Genomic DNA, 23,589 nt, shown 5'->3' on the forward strand with positions numbered 1-23,589 from the left:
GTTATGACTAAGAATAGTTAACAAGCAGTCTGAGTGTTCCATGCACTCAGCCTAAGAAAACACAACAGAGCCATCCCGACAACCGGGATGCGCTTGCCAGTGAGTCAAGAGTGTTTAGGACTCCCCAGGTGGCGCCAGTGGTAACGAACCCGCCTGCCAATGCGGGAGACACAAGAGATGTGGGTTCAGTGCCTGGGTCAGGAAGATGCCCTAGAGGAGGGCATGGCAACCCACTCCCAGCATTCTTGCCCAGAAAATTCCAGGAGCAGAGGACCCTGGCAGGCTACAGTCCAAGGGGTCAAAAGAGTCAGGCACGACTGAGCAGGCAAGAATGTTTAAGTCCACCTGATAAAGTTCTGGGCCCCACCCGACCCCAATTCCTGGCCCCGACACCTTCTGAAAAAAACTGCCAACATCTCCCTCTGTGGATTTTCTGTTTGCATTGTTCACGTGTCTGTCTGATGTATGTTTTCCTAATATATTTCGTCAGGCTGCATGCAGTTCCATCTTTACACATCTCTGTTGTGATCTGTGCAAGGACAGGCTGATTCACAAGTTTCACAAGGGGCTTTGCTGGTGGTTCAGTGGTACAGAATCCACCTGCCAATGCAGCAGACGGGGGTTCCATCCCTGATCCGGAAGACCTCACGTGCTGCAGAGCAACTAAGTCCATGCGTCACAACTACTGAGCCTGCACTCGAGGGCCCGGGGACACACTCCTGAAGCCCGTGTGCCTAAAGCCTGTACGCGCAACGAGGGAAGACACCGCAGGGAGACGCCCTCTCACTACAACCAGAGAAAACCCCTGCAGTAGGGAAGACCCAGCACAGCCAAGAATAAATAAATAAACACCGACACAAAATTATTACAAAAAAAAAAAGTTTGACTCCTAGAGATCAATCTCAGGACTCTATTTTCCAGGGCTTAGGGGGAGAGGCTTGCAGAGGTGGGTCACCATTGTTCTCCAGCACCAGAACAGAAGTGCATTGCTTTCCTTCTCATTTTAAACTTTAATGGGGTTTTCTCTAAAGGCCTATTACTGCACTTTCTCATTTATATGTTCCTATCTACAGACCCTGAATCATTTCAGTCCTCCCAGGATGCTGGATTTGGAAAGCTCTTTTTATCAAGGTCGTTAACGAATTCCCACTAACAAAGGAACTTTATCTGGGTTACATTCAGTATTCACAGGGGCAAAACTGTGAGCTTCTCTGGAGAAACCCTGGCAAATGATAATCAGAAGTATCACGGAAACAAATGAGAAAAGAAGATAAGTTGTGCAAAGCCCTTTCGTATTTTGGAAAGCCCAAGTTAAAAGCGCGAGACAGATTGAAGGCGAGCTCAAAGTTATACAATGGAAAAATACCGTGCCGAAGATTAAAGGCCTGCCTGCCAGAGAGATAATGCCAAATTTGATGAGAAAATACATAACATTTCCTTTCCTTTGAAACCTTAGTTGATATTTTCCACTTTGACTGGAAAGAAAGAAGCTCTGAGATGTCACTCAGCACTTGGAGAGGGGGGCCTCCTTTCCAGATGCAAAAGCACAGAGGAAGTGCCTCAGGGTTTTTCCTATGAAGGACAAGCCCCTGGAAAGTTCGAGATCAGTTCATAGGCTGCGAAAAGGCTGCTTCGGGTCTTTTGTTTTTTGCCTGTGAACATTTTTCTCTCTACAGGGAACTGGGGAACTCGTAAAGGGGGCTGGAGGCAGAGAGAGAAGTGGATAAACAAAACGGACTTGCCCGTTCCCTTTATTACTTTGTGGCTTAGAGGATACAGTATCTGCCCACAATGCGGGAGACCCAGGTTCAAGTCCAGTATCCCTGGGTAGGGAAGATCCCCTGGAGAAGGAAATGGCAACACTCCAGTATTCTTGCCTGGAAAATCCCATGGACGGAGGAGCCTGATAGGCTATAGTCCATGGGGTCGCAAAGAGTCGGACATGGCTGAGCAACTTCACTTCACTTCACAGTTGCTTTACAATGCTGTGTAAATTTCTTCTGTTCAGCAAAATGAATCAGCTATATGTTTACAGATATCCCCTCTGTCTTGGATTTCCTTCCATTTAGGTCAACCATAAAGCACTGAGCAGAGTTGATCAAAGCTGTATAGGATACAGCATCGTATACTATGTAATACAGCCTGGGCTATACAGGAGGGACTTGTTAATTATCTATTGTTGTTGTTGCTGTTCAGCTGCTCAGTCATGTCCAACTCTTTGCCATCCCATGGACTGCAGCACACCAGGCTCCTCTGTCCTTCACTGTCTCCCACAGTTTGTTCAAACTCATGTCCATCGAGTAGATGATGCCATCCAACCATCTCATCCTCTGCCGTCCCCTTCTCCTCCTGCCTTCAATCCTTCCCAGCATCAGGGTTCCAATGAACTGGCTCTTCACATCAGGTGGCCAAAGTAGTGGAGCTTCAGCTTCAGTCCTTCCGATGAATATTCAGGACTGATCTCCTTTAGGATGGACTGGTTGGATCTCCTTGTAGTCCAAGGGACTCTCAAGAGTCTTTTCCAACACCACAGTTCAAAAGCATCAATTCTTCGGCACTCAGTCTTCTTCATGGTCCAACTCTCACATCCATACATGACTACTGGAAAAACCATAGCTTTGACTGTAGGGACCTTTGTTGGTGGTGGTGTGATTAAACTGCTTTTTAATATGCGGTCTAGGTTTGTCATAGCTTTTCTTCCAAGGAGCAGAGTAAGTAGGTCCTGTAAATTATACAGCAGGTTCTGTTCATGACTGCGTTCCCTGCTGAGACCTAAAAGCACAACCGCATCCCTGCCCCGAGCTGACCAACCCCGGTCTAATGGGGCAAAACACACACTGTCGGGCAGGACAGGGGCGGGGATAAAAAGCTGAGCGGGGCCAGCTGCAGCTCCAGCCCGCACACGCTTGTCACACTCATTAGATATTCAAGGGCATGCACTCATTAGTGTGGTCCCTGCTCTGAGCAGGCACGAGGCCTCCAGCCGTGTCACATGCTGACTTGCAGGAGAATCCAAGACCATGATTTGCATTAATTGAAAAGTTGTGTCCAGACCTCAGCCCTCACTTCCAAAAGTTCAGGGCAGAACTTAGAATTCCAGGAAAGCACGGCCAGAGAAGCAAAGAGTGAAACTGGATTTCCACCTCAGTTTAGAAATCATTCTACTGATCTGATCTTCCAGCTGAAATCCTTCATTAGAAATGGCAATACTGCTGCTAAGTCGCTTCAGTCGTGTCCGACTCTGTGCGACCCCAGAGACGGCAGCCCACCAGGCTCCCCCGTCCCTGGGATTCTCCAGGCAAGAACACTGGAGTGGGTTGCCATTTCCTGCTCCAATGCATGAAAGTGAAAAGTCAAAGTGAAGTCGCTCAGTCATATCTGACTCTTAGCGACCCCATGGACTGCAGCCCACCAGGCTCCTCCGTCCATGGGATTTTCCAGGCAAGAGTACTGGAGTGGGGTGCCATTGCCTTCTCCAGAAATGGCAATAAAACCTGGTTCATCAACCGGATTCCTCTGCATAATCATTTCATGTTGACAAGAGCTAAGAGCTCACAAACACTCGCACTTCCCAGCTCTGAGTGGAGACCTCCTCCTTGTTTCTGCAGGGGAGAGGCTCCCCACCCTTCTGTTTGCCCGTGTCACCACCCTCAGCTCCCCGGATACACATAATCTGAGGTGAGCTTTTTCTCACTTTTCCGACTTTTTCCATCTATAATGCAGGTTAATGGAGCTACACTGTTGTTCATTGTTCAGTCGCTCAGTCATGTCTGACTCTCTGCGACCCCATGGACTGCAGCACACCAGGCTTCCCTGTCCTTCACGATCTCCCAGAGTTTGCTCAAACTCATGTCCATTGAGTCAATGATGCCACCCAACCATCTCATCCTCTGTCGCCCCCTTCTCCTCCTGCCCTCAATCTTTCCCAGCATCAGGATCTTTTCCAATGAGCTGACTCTTCTCATCAGGTGGCCAAAGTATTGGAGCTTCAGCTTCAGCATCAGTCCTTCCAGTGAATATTCAGGGTTATATTAATGGAAGTAGAACAAATGCTTGTTTATGGAGGATTCCAGGAAATGATAGGTTGTATTTAAGCAGATTTCCCTTTGAAGAACTTAGATCCCATGGGTGTTACAGGGCAAGTGCTTCAGACTGGACCAACGAGATCACACAAGTGTAACTAGGATGCCTAGTGAAGACCCATTAAAACCCCAGCCCCACATTCAGGGAAAGTCAGATACTGGATGGCATGAAGGAATTATTATTTTAATTTAGGCATAAAGTAGTATTGTGACCATACTTTTAATAAATATTTATCTTTTAGAAATCTCAGGTTGGCCAAAAGGTTTGCATGCATGCGTGCACCGTTGCTTTAGCCTTGTCTGACTCTTTTTGACTCTATGGACTACAGTCCACTGGGTTCTTCTGCCCACAGGCAAGATGGCTGGAGTGGGTAGTCATGCTCTTCTGCAAGGGGTCTTCCCAACCCGGGGACTGAACCCGAGTTTCCTGTGTCTCCTGCATTGCAGGCAGATTCTTTACTGCTGAGCCACAGGGGAAGTCCAAAATGTTTGTTCTGAAACATTTTGCAGAAAACTTGAATGAAATTTTTGGCCAACCCAGTGAATTACCCAATTGTAGAGGGGGCTGGAGAGACATAAATGAACCAGACTGGGTATGAATTGATCATTTTTGAAATTAGGTGATGCGTTCAGGATAACAGATTTTAGTATGGTCTCAACTCTTCATATGAATGACGTTTTCCACAAAGAACCTCTCAAAAATGTGTCTTTTTGTATTCTGTATTTATTGGGGAAATCCACTCTGAATATTCACTGGAAGGACTGATGCTGAAGGTGAAGCTCCAATACTTCGGCCATGAGATTCGAAGAGCTGACTGATTGGAAAAGAACCTGAAGCTGGGAAAGATTGAAGTCAAAAGGAGAAAGGGGTGGCAGAGGATGATATGGTTGGATGGCATCACTGACTCAATGGACATAAGTTTGAGCAAACTCTGGGAGACAGAGGAGCCTGGTGCGCTGCAGTCCATGGGGTTACAGAGTCAGCCATGACTTAGCGACTGAACAACAACAATCATTTCTTAGCTGTGGAATGCTGGGCCAACTGCTCTCTAAGCCTGTCTTTGCCTGTGCAGTTGTGAGAGATGACGGGGCCAGTGCAGAGAAAGTGACGAGCCACAGGAGAGAGGATGTGGAGGGCTCCCTGACAATGGCCCCAGGACTCTGTCCACCCCAGGGCATTCTTCAGCAGAACCTGCCACCAGCCCACGGCTGACCGGATTCCTTCTTTGGTCTACCTGTCAGCCAGCGTCTAGACTGAGCTCAGACTTCTGCTTACTTTATGAAACCAGATCAGGCTTTAAGAATCCAGCCTGCTGTGGAGCCCCGGAGTCCTAACCTCCTATGCAACCTTCCTTCCAACTGCCACCCCTTTCAAAAGAACACAAATATAAATTTGGATTTTCCATAAACAAGAGAGCGTGCCAAACAGGTTTGTACAGATTGCAAAAGAATGTTTCTTTGATTCAGATGCTGAAAATATACCACTGAATGACTGTACTTAAGAAACAGCATCAGTGAGAGCTCTTGTACCAAACCAGTCTGGAGCCACTGCCTGCCTACGAAGAGCTAGTGAAACAGAGTTACAGAGGGAATCAATGAATGTCTCAAAAGTAGTGACCGTATGAACACGTTTTAATTACTATGCCTTTTTTTACCGAACAAGGAGCTGAATCACTCTGCGTATCACTGGTATAAACAAAAAACGATGATCTAATAGCATTCTCCTAGAGGGCCTTCTGCTGTGCTGAATTTCCTTAGAGGGGTAAGCCAGTGTAAATAAATACCCTGTTTTTCCAAGCAAGTTGACAGACAGGATTGATTACAAGTGGAAGACTTTCTTAAGTTAGAGAGAAAGAAAAGGTATTTTCCGGTGTTTGCTGTTTTGTGGAGTCACTAACTCGCATCTGACTCGGTATAACCTGCAGCATGTCAGGTTTTCCTGTCCTTCACTATCTCCCAGAGTTCGCTCCAATTCATATCCATTGAGTTGGTGATGCTGTCTAATCATCTCATCCTCTGTCGCCCTCTTCTGCTCCTGCTCTCAGTCTTTCCCAGCATCAGAGTCCTTTCCAATGAGTTGGCTCTTCACATCAGGTGGCCAAACTACTGGCGTTTCATCTTCAGCATCAGTCCTTCCAGTGAACATTCAGGGTCAACCTTCTTTAGGACTTGCTGGTTATACACCCTTAAATGCCACTGTCTCCTCCACTTGCTACAATTCTTGTGGACCTTAACTGCAGCCCCTAGATAATAACTTCTGGGGAGAAAACACATGTCTCTCAAGAATTCTTAGCATCGCAAAGAGGCATCTTTGTGAAAATAGTCTTTACAAATTAGGAATGCTTTGTTTTGTGCAAGAAGTATTAGATTCATGAATTGCAGTGCTGTGTGCAGTCATCAATAGTTAAAATCACAGAGAATGTCCATAAACAAGGGAGAGGAAAATGGAGTTATATTCATATCATAGAGCACAAATCCTCCAAAAATGACCTGCAGGATTTTCCTGAGGTATCACTAAGAAGAGGAATAATGCAAAAGAACGTGTCATTGAGCCCCATCCTGAGATCAGTTCAGTTCAGCTCTGTTCAGTCTCTCAGTCGTGTCCTATTCTTTGAGACACCATGGACTGCAGCACGCCAGGCCTCCCTGTCCATCACCAACTCCTGGATTCTGCTCAAACTCATGTCCATCAAGTCAGTGATGCCATCCAACCATCTCATCCTCTGTTGTCCCCTTCTCCTCCTGCCTTCAGTCTTTCCCAGCATCAGGGTCTTTTCCAATGAGTCAGTTCTTCGCATCAGGTGGCCCAAGCATTGGAGTTTCAGCTTCAGCATCAGTCCTTCCAATGAATATTCAGGACTAATTTCCTTTAGGATTGACTGGATTGATCTTATAGCCCAAGGACCTCTCAAGAGTCTTCTCCAACACCACAGTTCAAAAGCATCAATTCTTCGGCGTTCAGCTTTCTTTATAGTCCTAACTCTCACATCCATACATGACCACTGGAAAAACCAAAGCTTTGACTTGATGGACCTTTGTTGGCAAAGTAATGTCTCCGCTTTTGAATATGCTGTCTAGGTTTGTCATAGCTTTGATTCAAAGGAGCAAGCGTCTTTTAATTTCATGGCTGCAGTCACCATCTGCATTGATTTTGGAGCCCCCCAAAAAGAAAGTCTGTCATTGTTTCCATTGTTTCCCCCATCTATTTGCCATGAAGTGATGGGACCAGATGCCATGATCTTTGTTTTCTGAATGCTGAATTTTAAGCCAACTTTTTCACTTTCACTTTCATCAAGAGGCTCTTTACTTCTTTGCTTTCTGCCGTAAGGGTGGTGTCATCTGCATATCTAAGGTTATTGATATTTCTCCCTGCAATCTTGATTCCATCTTGTGCTTCATCCAGCCCAGCACTGCACATGATGTACTCTGCATATAAGTTAAATAAGCAGGGTGACAATATACAGCCTTGACGTACTCCTTTTCATATTTGAAACCAGTCTGATGTTCCATGTCCAGTTCTAACTGTTGGTTCTTGACCTGAATACAGATTTCTCAGGAGGCAGAACAGGTGGTCTGTTATTCCCATCTCTCAAAGAATTTTTCAGTTTGTGGTGAGCCACACAGTCAAAGACTTTGGTGTAATCAACACAAAAGTAGACGTTTTTCTGGAACCCTCTTTCTTTTTCGATGATCCAATGGATGTTGGCGATTTGATCTCCAGTTCCTCTGCCTTTTCTAAGTCCAGAATGTACATCTGGAAATTCACGGTTCACATACTGTTGAAGCCTGGCTTGGAGAATTTTGAGCATTACTTTACTAATGTGTGAGATGAGTGCAATTGTGCGGTAGTTTGAGCAGTCTTTGGCATTGCCTTTCTTTGAGATTGGAATGAAAACTGACCTTTCCCAGTCCTGTGGCCACTGCTGAGTCTTCCAAATTTGCTGGCCTATTGAGTGCACAACTTTAACAGCATCATCTTATAGGATCTGAAATAGCTCAAGTGGAATTCCATCACCTCCACTAGCTTTGTTCGTAGTGATGCTTTCTAAGGTCCAGTTGACTTCACATTCCAGGATGTCTGGCTCTAGGTGAGGGATCACACCATCGTGATTATCTGGGTCATGAAGATATTTTTTGTATAGTTCTTCTGTGTATTCTTGCCACCTTGTCTTAATATATTCTGCTTCTATTAGGTCCATAAAATTTCTGTCCTTTATTTGCCCATCTTTGCATGAAACGTTCCTTCGTATCTCTAATTTTCTTGAAGAGATCTCTAGTGTTTTTCATTCTATTGTTTTCCTCTATTTCTTTGCACTGATCACTGAGGAAGGCTTTCTTATCTCTCCTTGCTATTCTTTGGAACTCTGCATTCAGATGCTTATATCTTTCCTTTTCACCTTTTCCTTTAGCTTCTCTTCTTTTCTCAGCAATTTGTAAGGCCTCCTTAGACAACCATTTTGCCTTTTTCCATTTCTTTTTCTTGGGGATGGTCTTGATCACTGCCTCGTGTACAATGTTATGAACCTCCATCCAAAGTTCTTCAGGCACTCTGTCTATCCGATCTAATCTCTTGAATCTATCTGTCACTTCCACTGTATAATTGTAAGGGATCTGATTTAGGTCATACCTGAACAGTCTAGTGGTTTTCCCTACTTTCTTCAATTTAAGTCTGAGTTTTGCAATAAGGAGTTCATGATCTGAACCGCAGTCAGCTCCTGGTCTTATTTTTGCTGACTGTATAGAGCTTCTCCATCTTTGGCTGCAAAGAATATAATCAATCTGATTTCAGTATTGACCATCTGTTGATACACAAGATGGTGGAGTAGAAGAATGCTCACTCACCTTCTCCTAAAAGAACTTCATAATTACAACTCACTGCTGAGCAACCATTGACAGGAGACTGTTGCATAAAGATACCCCATGTCCAATGGCAAAGGAGAAACTCCAACAAGAAGGTAGGAGGGTCGCAATCGCATTTATAATGAAACTCCATGCCCGCCAGAGATATTCAGAGGGCTCAAACAAAACCTTGTGCAAACCAGGAGACCCCACAGAGACAGAGCCAGACCTGCCTTTGAGTGTTTGAGTGTCTCCTGCAGAGGTACTGGTCAGCAGTGGTCTGCTGCAGGGGCAGGAGCTCTGGGTGCAGCAGACCTGGGTGTGGCGTAAGCGCTCTTGGAAGGGGTCACCATTAACCCCCCAGAGCCACCAGACTTACCCAGCACTGGGGAAACAGACTCTTGGAGGGCACAAAAAAGGCCTGTGTGCACCAGGACTCAGGAGAAAGTAGCAGTGACCCCCCAAGAGACTGACCCAGCCTTGCCTGTGGGTTGTCCACGAGTCTCCAGCAGAGGCGTGGATTGGTGGTGGCCTGCTGCAGGGTCGGGGCACTGAGTGCAGCAGTGCATCATGGGACCTTCTGAAGGAGGTCGCCATTATCTTCATTACCTTCACCATAGTTTGGTCTCAGGTCAAACAAGGGAGAGGGAACACAGCCCCACCCATCAAGAGAAAAGTGGATTAAAGATTTACTGAGCATAGCCCTGCCCACCAGAACAAGACCCAGTTTCCCCCACAGTCAGTCTCTCCCATCAGGAAACCTCAATAAGCCTCTTAGCCTTATCAGTCAGAGGGCAGACAGAATGAAAACCACAATCACAGAAAACTAACCAAACTGATCACATGGACCACAGCCTTGTCTAACTCAATGAAACCATGAGCCATGCCGTGTAGGGCCACGCAGGACAGACGGGTCATGGTGGAGAGTTCTGACAAAATGTGGTCCACTGGAGAAGGGAATGGCAAGCCACTTCAAGAAGGTTCCTTGAGGGTTCTCAAGCCTGCCTTGAGAACCCTATGAACAGTGTGAAAAGGCAAAAACACAGGACACTGAAAAATGAACTCCCCAGGTCGGTAGGTGCCCAATGTGCTACTGGAGATCAGTGGAGAAATAACTCCAGAAAGAATGAAGGGATGAGGCCAAAGCAAAAACAACACCCAGCTGTGGATGTGACTGGTGATGGAGGTAAAGTCCAACGCTGTAAAGAGCAATAGGAACCTGGAATGCTAGGTCCATAAATCAAGGTAAATTGGAAGTGGTCAAACAGGAGATGGCAAGAGTGAACATCGACATTCTAGGAATCAGTGACTAAGATGGACTGGGATGGGTGAATTTAACTCAGATGACCATTATGTCTACCACTGTGGGCAGGAATCCCGTAGAAGGAATGGAGTAGCCATCACGGTCAACATAAGAGTCCAAAACACAGTTCTTGGGTGCAATCTCAAAAATGACAGAATGATCTCTGTTTCTTTCCAAGTCAAACCATTTAATATCACAGTAATCCACGTCTATGTCCTGACCAGTAAAGCTGAGGAAGCTGAAGCTGACAGTTCTATGAAGACCAACAAGACCTTCAAGAACTAACACCCAAAAAAGATGTCCTTTTCATTACAGGGGCTGCTGCTGCTGCTAAGTTGCTTCAGTCGTGTCCGACTCTGTGCGACCCCAGAGACGGCAGCCCGCCAGGCTTCCCCGTCCCTGGAATTCTCCAGGCAAGAACACTGGAGTGGGTTGCCATTTCCTTCTCCAATGCATGAAAGTGAAAAGTGAAAGTGAAGTTGCTCAGTCGTGTCCGACTCATAGCAACCCCATGGACTGCAGCCCACCAGGCTCCTCCGTCCATGGGATTTTCCAGGCAAGAGTACTGGAGTGGCTTGCCACTGTGGAATGCAAAAGCAGGAAGTCAAGAGACACCTGAAGTGACGGGTAAATTTGGTCTTGGAGTACGGAATGAAGCAGGGCAAAGGCACAAGTTTTGCAAAAAGCATGCACTGGTCATAGCAAACACCCTCTTCCAACAACACAAGAGAAGACTCTGAGATCACCAAAGTGCAAAAACTGTATCAAAGAACACACACTAGGGAGTTATCACACCTTCATGGTTGGATCTGTAGACACAGTTGGAATGAGAGGCACCAGGATTAGGAAGGGTTGGGATGTGTCCATGATAAAAACACAAGCTGCCATGTGGGGTAAAACCTCATGTAAGGAATACTGTGTGTGCATGTATGTGTCTATGCCTGTCTGCATGTTTGCACACACAAGTGCGTGCATATGCATGTGTGTGCATGCATAAAGAGATTCATGAAACAATAACACCTACAGGTTCACTGCACTTGTTGTAAGTACGAGGATCCCACAGGACTCTGACTTTCCTTATTAAGTTTTTATGTATTGTTAGATTTCTTCACATGAGGCATATCATAGAGCGTTGACATTATGAAGGAAAGATAAAATCTAATTTACCATTGAACAAAAAAGCTTTCCATGCAGGCTCAGTTCAATGGACATTTATTGAGCCTTTTGATCATTTTCTGTTGCTGTCCACATTGCTCACGCTGAGGTCCCTTCCTCCACGTTCAAGGTCAGTGATGCAGTGTTTTCTCAGACCCACTGAATGTCACGTCACTTTCTCTGAGTCTCTTCTGCCTCTCTCTCCTACTCTGAAAAATTATTACGACTGCATTGGACCCAACCAGATAAACTAATATAGTCTTCCTATTTTAAGATCAACTGATTAGCAATATTAACTCAATCTGCAATCTTAATTCCCCTTTGTCATGTGACTTAACATATTGACAGCTCAGGGATGAGGAATGAGACGTCTTTGCAGGATGGCGACATCATTCTGCCCACCATGAGCATCTTCTCTCCATGTGCTAGCCCTGCACTAGGCATGGAAATCATGACGGAAACTAGCACAACAGGCACTTCCAAGAAAAATTACATCATCAACCAACATTTATAAAGGATTTCCTGTGTTCCGGGTATTGTTCCAAGCACCATATGTATGTGTTCATTCAACAAACATCAAGTGTGGACATCCATTTGCTGACAAAGGTCCATCTAGTCAAAACTATGGTTTTTCCAGTAGCCATGTATGTATGTGAGAGCTGGACCATAAAGAAAGCTGAGTGCCAAAGAACTGATGCTTTCAAACTGTGGTGCTAGAGAAGACTCTTGAGAGTCCCTTGGACAGCAAGGAGATCAAAGCAATCAATCCTAAAGGAAATCAACCCTGAATACTCACTGGAAGGACTGATGCTAAAGCTGAAGCTCCAATACTTTGGCCACCTGATGGTAAGAGCCAACTCACTGGAAAAGACCCTGATGCTGGGGAAGACTCAGGGCAGAGAGAAGAAGGGGATGACAGAGGATGAGATGGTTGCACATGACTGAGCAACTGAACAACAATAAGATCTTCAATTGGCACTGGGGATGCCACAGTCAAAAAGCGAATGCAAATCCTTGCCCTGATGGAGAAGATGGTAAAGAGAAGAAAATGAATGCATCTGTCAAAAGAATCCTATGACATGGGTACATAATAATTCTCATTTGCAGAAAAGGAAACTGAGGCAAAGAATGGTAAATCATTTCCTTAATATTCTGGCAAGTGATAAAGCTGAACTTCAAATGTAGGTATTCTCTTTCTAGAACCCAAACTCACCATTATATTACGATGCCTCCTTTGACTTTGTCACCTCAAGACAGTCCCAACTAGAGTGAGTCCAATCGGACAATGTAACTAGGCCGCTCTGATGCACAGTGTCACACCTGGGCAAACTGCTAGATGGACAAACTGCGAGAAGTATTTCGACGGCAAAATTTGGCCTATCGAAACCCACCCTGGCTACTTCGCTCACCACACCAGGCCAGCCTCATCAATGTGACCTTCCTTCTGCCTCTGCTCTTACTTTCATCCTATCGTTATTATCATAAAGAGTAAACCCTTGGTGTGGGAAGGAATCTGAGATAATTCTAAATCCCCTTTAAACTGAGAATGAGCCAGAGCCTGTGACTGGCATCTCTGTTTCCAAATCTAAACTGATATCTGTAAAGCCACCTATCACATTTCCAATTCTTTCTCTCCCTAACCTTTCTGCCACTCTAATCCCTTAACCCAAAACTCACAGTTTGCACAACAGCTCTGGGTCTAGAAATTTCAATCCTATGGAGTGTAGGCTTTGCAGTACCAAGATTGCAAGGGCAGTTAACTTTGGCAAAAATAAGGATTGCACCAAATTTCCTGAGAAACTCATAAAGGTCATGTAATCCAAAATAACTGGATGTTTATCAGAGGGGTTCATATTGTGATTCTCTTGAGAGATCATTATAATTTACTGCTTTAGTTCCCAAGAAATGCAAAGCTCAAGCTGATTGGCTCATTCTGTCCCCTGCTGAGTCAACAAAACCTGACCAGCTGCCATATTTTCCAGACTCTCCTGAGCCCTGCTGGCTCATCGGAAACTCTTTTCACACCTGTAGTCTCTTCCATTGACTCATGAATCACAAACTGAATCAAGAAAGCTCTACCTTTACTCCCTGTTGCAGGGGACCGCAAGCTTTCCCTTCGATAACACCCACCTCTTTGGTAGAACCCGTGCTAGGGATAAAGGATCTGCCTTCCAGTTCAAGAGACATAAGAGACACAAGTTCAATCCCTGGGTTGGGAAGATCCCTTGGAGGAGGGCATGGCAACTCACTCCAGTATTCTTGCCTGGAGAATCCCACAGACAAAAGAGCCTGGTGGGCTACACTCCATGGGGTTGCAGAGTCGGACACAACTAAAGCAACTTGGCAAGCACACCCACCCACATGTTTTGAAAAAGTAGGTGCTGGTACAAAGATGTGGTTCTTCTTTATGCGTGTCTTATTAAAGTCACAGAGAATCATCCATACAAGAGTAAAAGATAATACCTGTCTATCGAGTGCTCTACTGTCAGAAAGAGGAATAGAAGCTGCGGGCCCAAGACCAGGACACATACTGCGTTTTAGCGTCATGCCCGGATGTCCTCGATGGCCCCCTTCCACTGCTTCCCCAAGGCTACTTGCAAACCCAGACTCCTGCGTCAGCCTGGACGGTTCGGATGCCTTGCTGCTGCTCCTCGTTTGCCTTCAACCTTCCCAGTGCGTAAAGGACAAGAACGATCACATTCCAGACTTTCCCCAGTCTCGACATGACTCAAGCAATTAGAAGCGTCCCTCCGGTTTCACAGTGCGGTTTCATTTGATTATTTGGGTGGCACCGGAAGAAGTCAGTTTTTTAATCCTTTGTAGCTACTGTACCAGTCGCACTATATTTCGATATCAAACAATCTGAACCGAATGTTAGGAAATTGCATGGAACATTTGGGGCATCAGCTCCCTGGGCCACAACGGAGGCTTCAAACGAAAGCGAGAACTGTCCTATTCCCTGTCTTCCTTATTTCCCACTCTGTCAAATCATCCATTTGTTTGTATCAAAGGAATATTTTTCAGTCTTCAAACACAGAGCCTCCTCGAAAAGAAGTGATGCCAGTTTCCTGGATACCAGATCTGACATCTGCAAACAGACGTTGGTTTTCCACATTATATTTTAAAGAAATTATTATATCATTACCCATGATTTATTTCACTCAAAGGGACCTCCCAGGCATTGTTAAGTGAAGCTTGCCTGAGCCAACATTTAAAAGTCATAACGCCCTTCTAGTATTGACTCAGGGACATTTTATCTGTTCTTTCTCTGAAGAAAGATCACACTGCTTTCCTTTCAAGCTTAAAAGCTCAACACAAATCACTAAGCAGCATTAAAGCTAACATGCTCAGCAAAGGCCATCCTCTCCAGGGCCAGACTCAGCAGAGGTGCGTGTGCGCCCGCCGCGGCAAGCAAAGGACCCAGAATGGAAGCATCAGACTCAGCAGAGGTGCGTGTGCGCCCGCCGCGGCAAGCAAAGGACCCAGAATGGAAGCATCAGACTCAGCAGAGGTGCGTGTGCGCCCGCCGTGGCAAACAAAGGACCCAGAATGGAAGCATCTGCCGCTGTTCACATTCTGAAACGAATGATTCCAAAGACTTCATCACCTACAGGGACTGCAGATGCTGTTTTTAGATGATTACCGCTTACATACAGCTGACTGTCTTGATTCCACTGGGGAGTGCCTAGTACACAGAGCACCCATGATGTGCCATGATCTTGAGATAGTTAGAGCACTGCACGCATGCATGCTAAGTCGCTTCAGTCGTGTCCAACTGTTTGCAACCCCATGGACTGTAGCCCGCCAGGCTCCGCTGTCCATAGATTCTCCAGGCAAGAATACTGGAGTGGCTTGCCATGCCCTCTTCCAGGGGATCTTCCTGACTCAGGGCTTGAACCGGTGTCTCTTATGTCTCTGCATTGGCAGGTGGGTTCCTTACCACTAGTGCCACCTGGGAAGCCCATTTATAGCCCTGCGATCATTCAAAAAAAGTTAAAGCATGCTTTTTCAACTATGCTTAAAAGGAGACAGCATGTAACTGCTTGCTGCTGCTGCTAAGTCGCTTCAGTCGTGTCCAACTCTGTGCGACCCCAGAGACGGCAGCCCACCAGGCTCCCCCATCCCTGGGATTCTCCAGGCAAGAACACTGGAGTGGGTGGCCACCGCCTTCTCCAACGCATGAAAGTGAAAAGTGAAAGTTGCTCAGTCGTGCCTGACTCTTAGCGACCCCATGGACGGGAGCCTACCAGGCTCCTCCATCCATGGGATTTTCCAGGCAAGAGTACTGGAGTGGGGTGCCATTGCCTTCTCCAATGTAACTGCTTAGTGGGGAAGAAAAGAAACTGGGATAGAAGATTACTAGGTATTGATGTCTTGCTTACAAACAAGAACTTTTTTTTTTTGGTTTTACAATACACAGATCTGCTGCTCTGGGCATAATTTATGATACTTTAGACAAGTTAATAGCCTGCTTTTGCTGGCGGCTTTGCTTTGACTCACCTCTCAATTGACTCATCGATTTCTGGGCTCCAGCACAGGCAACAACAAGCCAAGAAAATAGCAAGGCTGGTAGCACCAGATAAATTAGTGGCTGACTATCGCTGCCACCAGGACTCTGAGCAAAACTGCAAAGTACAGGAGGTTTGAGTGTTTCAATTCAGTCTGTTTCTTCAACCAGTTCTCAGCAGAAGGAAGACCACACTTGGGGCAGGTCCATTCTTCCTTCAGTCCTGTCCCCTGCACTTGCAGGACGCTTAGCAGACACAGCTCAAGGCACCCAATGAAGGAAGCGTGCCCCCTCCAGATTGGGGCTGACACACATACCCTGATATTGCATACAAAAGAGATGACGAGCGACAGCCGACTCTGCAACACCGGAATTCTACTCCCGTGCTCTGTGATGACCTCAGTGGGAAGGAAATCCAAACAAGAGGAGATATATGTATATACATGTATGCATAGTAAGTCTCCTTAGTCATGTCCGACTCTGTGCGACCCCGTAGACGGCAGCCCACCAGGCTCCCCCGTCCCTGGGATTCTCCAGGCATGAACACTGGAGTGGGTTGCCATTTCCTTCTCCGTGGGAAGGAAATCCAAACAACAGGGGCTATGTGTATATGTATGTATGTATGGTAAGTCTCCTTAGTCGTGTCTGAATCTCTGTGACCCCTGTGGACTATAGCCCGCCAGGCTCCTCTGTCCTTGGGATTCTCCAGGCAAGAATACTGGAGTGGGTTGCCATACCCTCCACCAGGGGATCTTCCTGACCCAGGATTGAACCCATGTCTCTTGTGTCTCCTGCACTGCAGGCAGTTTCTTTACCGCTGAGCCACTGGGGAAGCCTTTTATAGCTGGTTCATTTTGTTGTATGGCAGAAACTAACACAATATTGTAAAGCAATGATACTCGAATAAAAATTAATTAAAATAAACGAAGTACTCCCCTTCCTCCACACGTGTGCACACATATACACACCACACACACGCACACGTTAAGTACTCAGTCACATCACACAGTTCCGATGTGCTCTTTAACACTTTCTGCTGCCTTGCAGCTCCACAGAACTCACTCAACCAGCTCCATTCTCCCAGATTTTCCCTCCCTTACCCACATGCCTCCTCTCACACACAAATATCTAAATCCTGGTGAAAAATCTCAGGCAAACAGTCCCACACGACCCATGTTGAATTAAGGATTGATGTGCGTTCTGCTCCTTACTATTTGTAAAGAACAAAGTGATTTAGTGATCCAATTAAAACACTTAACAGTAAACACTCAAGGACTAATAAATATCTTTTCAGGCATATTTGCACACGAAAGAAGGCTTCCCAGGAGGCACTATTGGTAAAGAATTCGCCAAAGAATCCGCCTGCCAGTGCAAGAGACACAAGAGAGGCGGTTTCGATCCTTGGGTGGGGAAGATCCCCCAGAGGAGGGCATAGCAGCCCAGTCCAGTATTCTTGCCTGGAGACTTCCATAGACAGAGGAGCCTGGTGGGCTACAGTCCGTGGGGTTAATAAAGTTGGACACGACTGAAGTGACTTAGCACACACACACGCACGTACGAGAAAGAAAAACGTCTGCACCCATAACCTCTCCTGACCCCCAACCCCAAAACAAGACACAGAGTCACGAACTCAGGTCTCCATTTATCAGAGATTGACGGCGCCCCACGCTGGAACACTGGGGAAGCTGTCTTTCAGATTATGAAAAATAAACAACCATACGGCCTCCTTCCTCCTGGGTCACTGAGAAAGCAAGAGCCAGATTTGTTCTCATTCTCAAAGAGAAAGACAAAAAAAGCCAAAATTAGGGGAGAAGAAGTAAGTGGCCCTGAATCTTCAGGTTACACCTAAAATTCCTGGGTCTGTCCCACCTTCCTTGTGACCAGCTGACCACAAGCCCAGGACATGTCTTTCCGGCAAATGTCCTGAGGTTCGGCTTTATTTGGCCACCAAAGAAAAGTGTCGTTTTATTCAAGTTTTATTAAATGCAGTCCCTCCTCCCATAAAAATTATAATAAAATTCAAAGTCCAAGGATATGGCAAGTAATATTGCCCTGGGCAATGAGTACATAAAATCTGGAGGGATAAAAAGGCTTGGCTCTCATTTAGGCAAAGCAATGATCTGAACTCTTTCCTTGTGAAACTGCAAGGCTGTCTTCAGAATTACTTCACAAATACCCAGATGAAACATCAGAGCTCTTAAGGTGACTTATGTCTTTTCCTTTTTTTTTTTTTTTTTTGCCTTGTAGGATCTCAGTCCTATTGTGAAATGGAATGATTGTGTTGCAAGTTAAGAAACCCAGCGTGATTTCTGAGTTCTTTTCCATCTGTCCCTTTGAATGGGCACTTTGATGATTCTAAGAGTTAGCGAGAGCAGAGAGGTTATGGTAAGTGAAACCACAACTGAGGGAGACCCACCGATCCTGTTTCTCTCGTAGGTGTCATGCCAGCAGGGGTGAGATTCACCAAGGCCTCCTGGGTGAGCAGGCACACAGAGACTACAGGCGGATTATGTCCTTATTCCTGGAAAACTCGTACCCAAAAGAAGTATCACTACCTCCAACAGAGCAGTCCAACATAAAAACCCATCCACACGATTTAACTGAAGCTCTATGATTCACCCCTGTGAGAAAAAAAAGTCCATCTTAAACCTTCCCCGATAATTTCAGTTGATAAAGAATCTGCCTGCAACGCAGGAGACCCGGGTTCAATTCCTGGGTTGGGAAGATCCACTGGAGATGGGAAAGGCTACCCACTTCAGTATTCTGGCCTAGAGAATTCCATGGATGTCCCTGGGGCTGCAAAAAGTTGGACACAACTGAGCAACTTTCACTTTCACTTTTCTTTCACTATGATTCACTCCTTTGAGGAAAAAATAAATAAATAAATCCACCTTAAAGCTTAGTGCTATTCCTGAAGACACTCTTATAAAAATGCTTCATTTAATCATACGTACGTGCTCAGTCCTCCAACTCTCTGCAACCTTATGCACCATAGCCCACCAGGCTCCTGTGTCTGTGGGATTCTCCAGACAAGAATGCTGCAGTTGGTTGCCATGCCTTCCTCTAGGGGATCTTCCCAACCCAGGGATCGAACCTGAGTCTCCTGCATTGCAGGCAGATTCTCTACCACTGAGCCACTGAGAAAGCCCTCATTTAATCATTTGTGTCTGTGTGTGTGTTAGTTGCTCAGTTCTGTCCGACTCTTTGCGACCCCATGGACTGTAGCATAGCCCACCAGGCTCCTTTGTCCATGGTATTTTCCAGACAAGGGTTGCCATTTCCTTCTCCAATGCAGGAAAAGTGAAAAGTGAAAGTGAAGTCGCTCAGTTGTGTCCGACTCTTAGCAACCCCATGGACTGCAGCCTACAAGGCTCCTCCATCCATGGGATTTCGAGGCAAGAGTACTGGTGTGGGGTGCCATTGCCTTTTCTGCCATTTAATCATAGATCCCTTCAAACTCCGTGATTCTGGTTTATAATTAGGAGACTTCTATAAATCATCATTTGTAAATGGAAATTACAGGTCACCAGGTAATTAAAATGTTCACTTATGGGGGCGTCAGCATAGACAGTGAGTAACATGTAACAAATTAGAATTGTTTCCTCATTATTGTTTTATGTGAGGATGTACACACATGTGTGGAAAATTTTTTATTTTTTTTAAATCATATGGTAAAAAGCCACGAAGACACAGAATCAACTTGGTTTATTCCCCTAAGCCATCAAGTCCTACGCGTTAAAATGCTTTTAAATATATCTTGTATTAATTTAGAAACACCAAAACAGTAGAATAATTATATAGTGAGTGTCCGTGTACTCAGCACCCAGCTTTAAGAACAGGGCAGCAGCACACAGCCACAACCCCAAGAAGCCTCTTCCTAATGTGTACACCAAAACAGTAGAATAATTATATAGTGAGTGTCCGCATACTCAGCACCCAGCTTTAAGAACAGAGCAGCAGCACACAGCCACAACCCCAAGAAGCCTCTTCCTAATGTGTGTGCGTTGGTCCCCAAACATTAACCCCTGCTCTCAGAGTGATACTGACTATTCTGATGCACTTCCTTGTGCTTTCGGTGTCTGTGTTACATGTGTCTCTCCACTATACGTAAGCGGCATGTTTTTACCTTCTTGCGGCATGTTATGTTATCCTTGTCTTTTGATGCCCTGTGTGACACTTACGAGTTGCATCCTGGTTCTGCCTTACCACAGCATAATAGGTAATAGTGAAAGGAAAAGAAGTGTAGTTGACCTACTGCATTGCTCATTACCAGGGCCTTATTTCCAGCTTCTCCACACTTCATCCTTGCACGATTATCACAGTTCTCTCACTGGCCTGCCCGCCTCTAGTCTCTTCTAAACTAAAACAATTTCCATGAAACTACTAGGAGTGCAATAAAACATGAAGACACTAAAAATGTGCAAAACTAGTCCGTGAATCCCTGTCCTTCCCCCATCACGGTGGTGCCCCCTTGTCTACCTTCCGAGGCCCCAGGGTCACACCCAGACCCTGCAGCCCCCATGGAGGTCCCGGCAGCCTCGCTGGGCGGTTCTCACTCACGCTGACCGTTTCCTGGTCCATCAGCAGCACTTTCTACCAGAAGGCTCTGGCAACGCGTGCAAGCGCAGCCCACAGTGGGTGGCATTTCACCCACTGTGAAATGCCAGGAGCTATTGCTCTGGGCAACCAGGAGGGACAGAAGCTGATGGAGAAACATCCTCCATGGAGGGGAGGATGCTGAGATGTGTTCTGTGGATACAAAGCCAGAGACTCTCCATGGAAGCTTCAGCAGGATGGAGCCCAATGGTCCACAGTATGGCCCCATTTATTAAAGCCTTTCTTGGCTTTCTCTCCCTCTCTTCTCATCTCCAGTCTCTGCCTGTCTCTGCTGGGTTCGGCTCCAACATGAGCTACTGGTACTTGAAGCCTTGCCTCTATGTCTGCCTTTTAGACAAATGGATAGAGACCCTCAGGAGAGACACTGGAATTGGATCACTCACCAGTCAGATGGCAAGAGGCATCCTATGACTGATGACGAGTCGGAGAGTAGCAGGGCTGGGCAGCCGCCAGGATTACTGAGAGGCTCACCTGTGGTGGATCCGGTCCAGGTAGAAGAGGAAGCACTGGCTTTTGCATTTCTTCTAGTCCTGGAAAGATATAAGAGCGGTGATAATTAAAAGGATTATAGAGTTGAATAGCTTTTGTTAAATACCCTGGAAGCCTAGCAGAAAGAGAGTTACATGCTGAGACAGCCAGCCGTCACCTCATGGCACATCATGGGAGCCAGGAAGCCTACAGGCAGCTTTGCAGAAGCCTACGTGTCCTGCAGCCAGTAGGCAAACGGTGCTGAAAATCAGGCACAAGCTTTGATCTTCAGGGTGGTGGAGGTACAAAGGAGCTTGAATTTACAGTTCAAAACCTCTCCGATGAAAACCCTAAAAAGGCAGCAATAGTACCCACCAGGATAGGGATTTTGGAGGGCTGACATTTCTAGAAAATTTGAACTGCTAGAGCCACGTGAAATCATCCAGCTACGGAAAAGCAGCTTCTTGTCATTGCTAGTGAACAAGAGCATCCTGTGGCCTGAAGACTGTGACTTGAGAAAGACGCCTTGATGACGGGCCACTCAAGACCGTCTTTAATGTCCTCTTCTTCTTTCTAGTCCCCAGAACAAGGAGCAGTTCTCAGCAGAGCCCAGTTGGGACAGTCCACTTGCTGCTATGGGAAGAAAGGGATTAGGATCAAAAACAGTTGGAGGGTATGGCTTCTTTGTACCTGCGGTAACTGGGAGGAAAGGCCTGGAAACTGATGTTGAAGATACAGGACCAGAGGCTGGGAGGACAGAGCCAGAATATAAGCCTGTGCAGGAGAGGATTCTCCACTGAAGGGGAACTCTCCCGTGTCTTAAGATTTGCCATCCTGGCAGACACACCTGGAGCCTGTCCTAATACGTTGTTGGAAGGGCCCTTTAAAGCTTAGCGAGATGATGGCCTCTAGAATAAATCAGGTGGCTATACCAGCCTGCCTTGGCACAGTGTTAAGAAAGAGATCAAAAGGCCCAGTTTTTGCAACAGCTTTCAGCTGATACCCTAAGTGTAAGGGGAAGGGAAATGTTAGTCGCTAAGTCATGTCCGACTCTCTGTGACCACATGGACTGTAGCCCACCAGGTTCCTCTGTCCATGGACTTCTCCAGGCAGGAATACTAGAGTGGGTTGCCATTTCCTACTCCAAGGGCCATCTTCAAAATGTGATAGACTTTAATGGAACAGTCCATCATACAGTCTTACGTACTTATGTACTTTTATGTATGCTATACATGGCCTTAGAACCAAAGCTTTTCCTTTTTTAAAATATTGGAAATTAAAGCTGAGATATTTATAAAATTTTTCTTTAACTGTTAAAATATAAACCTATTCCATTTTAACATAAATATGTTATCAATAGTAACTGTATTTCCCAAAAATAATTTAGTGAAAAGAGTGGACTGGTTTTACATTTTGTAAATCTCTTTCAAGTCTGCCCTAATTAAATACTAAAATTTCAGGCTCTCCTGTCTACTGCTTTTGCTCTGTTGTGATCCACTGTTCTGGCTGGATGCTCTGTTGCTCACTGTGTCAGACTGTTTGTGACCCCATGGACTCTAGACCGCCAGGCTCCTCTGTCCATGGGATTCTCCAGGCAAGAATACTGGAGTGAGTTGCCATTTCCTTCTGCAGGGGATCTTCCCAACCCAGGGACTGAACTTGCATCTTCTGCATTGGCAGGCGGGTTCTTTACCACTGAGCCACCTGAGAAGTCCCTATTTTGCTTGAAGTGGTTTAAACAAGTGGAATTCACAGGTAACATACTTGGAAGAGGGAGTAATATTTTGACGACCTTTTTATATAATTGTGGAAATTTATCTTCAACGTGACACCAAAACTTGACAGAGGATAGTTCATTAAAGTTAGTTGCATCATGATATCTGAAACCAAGCTGGGTGTCCCCTTGGCGATTCCAGGCTTCCCAGGTGGCCTAATGGTAAAGAGCCCGCCTGCCAATGCAGGAGGCACAGGAGACATAGGTTCAGTCCCTGGGTCGGGAAGATCCCCTGGAGAAAGGAATGGCTACGCTCTCCAGTGTCCTCGCCTGGAGAGCCCCACGGACGGAGGAGCCTGGCAGGCTATGGTCCACGGGGTCACACAGAGTCAGACACAACTGAGCACGCAGGGCAAAGTATGTTAACTAGAGTTATCGTAGTGATCATTTCACAACATACACAAACACAGAATCATTGTGCTGTACAGTAGAAACTAACGTGTGTCACTTAGGCCTCAATTAAACAAAACAAGCTATTTTTTTTAAAAAGCGACAGCTCTCCCGGCTGAGGAGTCGATCCTGATTGGCACAAGTCAGCTGCAGGTTACCATTTTCCGGGGACGTCTGCTAGAGGCGGACCTGTGCCTGTCTCTGATCGGGAAGACACCAAAAGAGGTCTTCCCCGGACTCTGCGCCAAGCTCTCCAGTGCACAGGACACCCGGCAGGAGGCCTCCCGTCACCTCCGGAGGGGACGCTCGGAGCTCTGCCGTCGGCCTCCCGCCGCAAGGGAAAGCAACTTCAGTGAGCAGCCCGCCGCGGGCCAGGACCGGCTGGAGAGATGGACGGACGCTGCCTTCTAAAATTAGTCATTCTTTCCAGTGGCCATAAACAACTCCAACGTGT

General features: G+C 46.2%; 1 long non-coding RNA gene across 4 annotated transcripts in view; it reads right to left on the reverse strand.

Annotated features, from left to right (window-relative positions):
• LOC112442737 (uncharacterized) overlaps positions 1-23,589 on the reverse strand; it is a 112,665-nt gene that overhangs the window by 19,805 nt on the left and 69,271 nt on the right. For 3 of the 4 annotated variants that reach the window (XR_009491844.1, XR_009491842.1, XR_009491841.1), the window contains exons 4-5: positions 21,347-21,601; positions 20,887-21,033 (exon numbers count right to left, since the gene is read on the reverse strand). This is a non-coding gene — a long non-coding RNA (uncharacterized lncRNA). The remainder of the gene's footprint in view (positions 1-20,886; positions 21,034-21,346; positions 21,602-23,589) is intronic. The other variant, XR_009491843.1, reaches the window with a different exon arrangement.

Source organism: Bos taurus, chromosome 19 (genome assembly GCF_002263795.3).
Source record: "Bos taurus isolate L1 Dominette 01449 registration number 42190680 breed Hereford chromosome 19, ARS-UCD2.0, whole genome shotgun sequence".
Classification (NCBI taxonomy): Eukaryota; Metazoa; Chordata; class Mammalia; order Artiodactyla; family Bovidae; genus Bos; species Bos taurus.